Source organism: Sapajus apella, unplaced genomic scaffold (assembly GCF_009761245.1).
Source record: "Sapajus apella isolate SASKATOON/1434 unplaced genomic scaffold, GSC_monkey_1.0 scaffold4730, whole genome shotgun sequence".
NCBI classification, from domain to species: Eukaryota; Metazoa; Chordata; class Mammalia; order Primates; family Cebidae; genus Sapajus; species Sapajus apella.
Window position 1 is genome coordinate 1 of NW_022441656.1, and position 5264 is coordinate 5264.

General features: G+C 42.8%; 1 long non-coding RNA gene across 2 annotated transcripts; it reads left to right on the plus strand.

Annotated features, from left to right (window-relative positions):
* The first annotated feature begins 11 nt into the window (after positions 1-11).
* On the plus strand, positions 12-5258 carry LOC116547788. Of its 2 annotated transcripts, none has more exons than XR_004267180.1 (3): positions 12-2090; positions 3119-3265; positions 4687-5258. It is a non-coding gene; the product is annotated as an uncharacterized LOC116547788 (long non-coding RNA). The 2 variants fall into 2 exon arrangements; XR_004267179.1 differs by lacking the exon at positions 4687-5258 and adding an exon at positions 4343-4379 and having other exon boundaries at positions 13-2090.
* Positions 5259-5264: the final 6 nt, after the last annotated feature.

Here is a 5264-nt window from a genome sequence, read left to right on the forward strand (position 1 = left end):
TACTCTGGTAAGACATCAGAGACTACAAGAAGGGCTCCAGCAAAGGAAATTCCAAGAAGGTTGAAAGGGCATAGGCATAACTTGGTAGTTGCTGCCTCTGGGAATCCTTCCTGACTCACCCTGGCAGGGACAGTGCAGTTGTCCTCACCTTTGTGTCGACCCATATCTGCGTGTATGTGAAATTCTTCACTGTTGCAGTTGTACATCTTGTGCAGTTTGTCATCATTACTTGTTTAGGTGGCTTTAGCTGTCCTCCCTGAGGGGCTGAACACTTTGAGGGGTTCATCCTCTCCATGGTCCTGTGCCAGCATTATGGCACTGGAATAGTACTGGCACAAAAGAGGTGTCAGTAAAATGTCGATTGAGAGAGGGAGGGAGTGAATTTGAGCAGAGGCTTGTAGGTTATTTCCATTAATGGTTGACTGTGTTTTCAACTCCATCAGCCTGTGTTCCTTGGTAGTGGATACAACGGAGTCATTAGATGAGGAATCAGAGGCCTAATCCCTCTGAGTTTCAGTTTTCTTATCTAAAAGGAGCATGCTGCTGCTGATACAGTTGTGAGGTTCAAAAGAGAGACTGGAATTGAAAGCCAATAGTATAAATAAATGGAGAAAGGCCTATCATTTGTTTAAAATATTTTATAGCATTTTCTTAATGTGAAGCACTGGTCTGTATGCTTACATTGGAAGATTAAAAAGACAAAACAGAATCCCTACCCTCAAGGAGCTTGTGGCCTTAGAGGAAGGAGGGATTTAAAAAAATGTAATATTAAGCAATAGTATTTGTTGAATGCTTGCAGTGTGCTAGGCATTGTGCTAAGTATTAGAAATGAATTCCTATTTGAGCTTTATGACAGCCCCTCAGGCATCAGGTATTATTCTCATTCCCACCCTACTGATGAAAAAGAAGTGGAGGTCCCTTAGCTGGTAGGTGGAAGAACCAGGGCTTGGACCTTAGGCCAGGTCATTGCATACAGAGCCTGCTCTGCTAAGCACTGCTGAAGGAGGCCCAGGAGGAAGGAGTTTCCTCCAGCTGGGGGCTCCAGGCAGGCTTAGTGGAACACAGATACTATGTGTACAACTCGAAATGTTTGGAGGAAGCATTATGAACCAGGAGAAAGGCAAAAAAATAACTTGTTTGATGTTGCACTCGACTATATAAATCTATTTGTGCACTGGAGTTACTTTCTTGAGTGTACTTTGCAACTTGGCAAAGAATAGAATTTGCTTATGTTGTCTACACACACTTGTTGCTATGGGGCACTGAGCCAGGGCATCTGGGATAGGAGGGAGCAAGCCTTAGGTGACCCGTGTTCCACAGAAGAGGAACAGCTCAGATAGGGACATGTGTGGTGATTGAGACCTATGAAAGAAAAGTAGATTTTCAGAAAGCATCATTGTCATTTTAAATGCTGGATTATACTCTGGTTGCAATGTCAGAGTTATGAACAGTGAAACTGTCATTTCTTTGGCAATTAAATCCCTGAAAACTTGGCTAGAACTTTACTAATCTATCTTATTTTTCTTTTGAAAGAATTATAGATTCATAGTAAGTTACATAGATGGTACCAAGAAGTCTATGTACTTTTCATCCAGTTGCCTCAGTGGATCTTATGTAACTATTACACAGTATCAAAACCAGGAAACTGAGACTGGCACACAAAGTTTGTGTATTATGAAGTTCTACTGTTTTATCACATGTGTAGATTACCACCAGTGCAACACAGAACTAAGTCATCACCATGCAGTTACCACTTATCGTCATATCTACTCTCCTTACCTTCAGTTATCTCCAAACCCTGGTAACCACAACTGTTCTCCATTTCTGTGAATTTGTCATTCAAGAATGTTATATATATAAATGGAATCATACAGTATATGACCTTTTGAAGTTGAGTTTTTTTATTCAGCATAAAGTCCTAGAGATCCATCTAAGTTGTTGTATGTTTCAATTATTTGTTCCTTTTTATTGCTGGGTAGTATTCCAACCAATCCATCTGCTTTCATATTATTGTGCATTGAAGGGTTGTGGTCTCCTGAACAGAAGTCTATCTCCAAAAACAAATCAAGCAGCAAGATCATCTGCTGCAGGTAAGTATAGCTCTGATGATAGGATTTATGTTCCTTCCTCTTCCAAACAGACTCTAAAAATCACTTATTTCATGCAGTGGAGAAGGTCTTGTGTTAAGTAGTTGATTTAGGCCCCTGTATTTCCGTTTTTCTTCTTTTTTGGTCTCCTTGATGGGAAAGACCTGTTTCTTTGATCATCAAGCAAAAGAGAACTACAAGTTGCCTTCATGCAGTTACCTAGCAACAAGCCTCCTCAACATTCAGCTGTACTGAGTGGAGGCTCTTTGAAAATGTGAGGCTGTCATTGTCCAGGCAATATGTGTGGGGAAGAAAGCTTTCCTTCCCACGCTTTGATGCTAGACCTGGATTAGAATCTAGATTCTGTCGTTGACAGGCCATGTGACCTCAGGAAAGTTACTAAATCTTTCTGAGCTGGATCCTTATGTTCCTCATCTACAAATAGGGATAAAAATACTGACTTGATGGATTATTGTGAAGTACACACAAACTCATGAGCATAAAGCATGCTGGACAGCACCTGGCATACAGTAGACACTCTGAATGGTAGCTATTCTTGCTGTCCAGTTCTAGGAGTATAGCCCTTTTGTTAACATCTGTTGAGCACCTGCTATAGAGCAAGCAAACAAGCCCTGTTCCAGGGGTTGGACAACGCCAAGTCTGTTCTTAAGGTGCTCTTTAAGTGGGAGGGGATTGAGATGGAGAGTGGGGAGTGGTGGCTTGCCCAGAGATGTAGACACAACTAAGGCCTGTCGTAGAGGTATGTACAGAGGGCTGTGGGAGCTCAGAAAAAGGCATGGACTTCTCTTCTCACTGTTGCCTTCACTTCTCACTGTTGATTGCAGAATGAGATAGCGTTTTAAGTTTGATCCTCTGACTTTATTATGTCAGGACCAGCAATAATGAAACCATATCCCAGCTGTTGCTGCCTCGTCAGACTTTTATTTCAAACCAATGCATCATCCTCATTAGTTTTACCTTCTGTGGGGTGCTTCCCCTATCCCCACGCCCTTTGTTGGTTGTGTGCGCAGCTGGACAAATGATGGTCAGTACCTGGCACTGGGAATGTTCAATGGGATCATCAGCATACGGAACAAAAATGGCGAGGAGAAAGTGAAGATTGAGCGGCCGGGGGGCTCCCTCTCGCCAATATGGTCCATCTGCTGGAACCCTTCAAGGTACTCTTAAAGATGTCCTCCTTCTAGAACAAACACCATTATGAAGAAGGGCTTTCTTTCTTCCTGAGGTCTCCCTACATTCAAAGTCTTCTCACCTCACCTGAATGGTCTGTTTTAGAACCTGTTCCATTTGTATGGATTTTTTTTTAACCGTTCTGCTGCCTAGGAATGTAAGGAACTTTTTAAGAGCCTGCTCAAAAGTTGAGTTTTGGAATGAATCCTGGAGATTTTAGCAAAGCAGATGAGCTATTTAGGCCAGGCCAAAGTGTGTGTGTGATGTGTGTTCATGCGCACATGTGCACACACATATGTGTACATGCACATGTACATGAATATGGTGTGTGTGTCGGGGGGATGTGAGTGACACAGGAGTGCCATTTCCTTATGAATCATTAGTGGAGCTCTTTGTGTGGCTTTATTTTTGCCTTTTCCTTTTTCAGTTCTTTCCTCCAAGTTTGGGCAGAATATGTGCCCACCTGTTAATAAATAGCTTTTTCACGAGCCTTTTTGCTGCCCTTTTCAGAAAGTCAAAATTACGTCTGCAGACGTCCCTAAAGCCTGGAGATACACAAGCAGTTGGCACCTACCTCCTCAAATTTTATACACCATGTCCGTGTGACTTTGAGAGTAGACCAATGGCTTCATATGCTCTTTTCTTTTTTTTGAGACAGAGTCTCACTCTGTCGCCCAGGCTGGAGTGCACTTCAGAGTCCACTGAAGGTAAATTAAAGTCCTACTTGTTTACCAGCTCAGTGTCATTTTACAGTTGGTTGCCTGCTTGATTTAGAAGGTTATTTAGAAGGTTATTATGCTTCTTCCTGAATAATTTTGCCGGCCCATGCAGTACCATGTATGTCTAATGCCATCAAAGGCCATTAGCCTACCCCAAGTTCCTGCTGTTTGATTTGTGGCCGCAGAAGACTTTGTGGCTCTAGGCTCCCATTTTTAATTCATGAGAAGCAGGATGCCCTGTATATCTGGTGGCTGTCTTCCTCCAGGTAGGGTTCAGGGGCTTCTTTAATTTTTTATTTTTATTTTTATTATTTTTTTTAGACAGGATCTCACTCTGTCACCCAGGCTGGAGTACAGTGACATGATCTTGGCTCACTGCAACCTCCACCTCCCAGGCTTAAGCAATCCCATCACCTCAACCTCCCAAGTAGCTGGGATCACAGCCGCATGCCAACACATCCGTCTAATGTTTTGTATTTTTGGTAGAGATAGGGGTTTACCATGTTGCCCAGGCTGTTCTTGAACTCCTGATCTCGGGCAATTAGCCTGCCTTGGCCTCCCAAAGTGCTGGGATTACAGGCATGAGCCACCGCACCCAGCCCCCAGGGGCTCCTTGACAGGATTTTAAATTATAGTTTTAGTGTAGTTCTAGGCAATGTAATTTTGAACAATTACTTAACTGTCTACAGCCGATGGGAGAGTTTCTGGATGAACAGAGATAATAACGATGCCGAGGATGTCATTGTCAACAGAGGTTTTCAGGAAATCCCTTCTCTGGAGTCAGCAGTGTACAGTAGTCAGGGTAGTGAGGCAGAGGAGGAAGAACCAGAGGAAGAAGACGACAACTTGTGAGTGTGTCCCAATGAGTGAGAACCCTCCTGGTAAGGGCCCAGGCCCCACATAGACTTGCCAGGGCAGATGTTAAGCTCCTTGGCCAAGGGGAGCAGTACAGGGCTTGGGGGTAACTGTGGGTGAAAGCTCCTTCAAGAAAAGGAGACACACCCTTAAAACTTGTGTGGAGGTTATAAAGTGATTCTGTGAGAAACTCTAGGAAATACTGAGAAGTCTAAAGGAGAAAGTTCAGCTTTTCTGATAAAACCCCATCCCCTCAAGAAACCACTGTTAGCCATCTAGTGTATTTCCCTTAGTCTTTTAGTGTCTTCATATAATTAAGTCATATTCTACTTTTTTTTCACGTAACATTATAGTGTGAACACTTTCCAGTAACGTTACAAATCCTTCCAAGAACAGGATTTTTTTTTTTTTT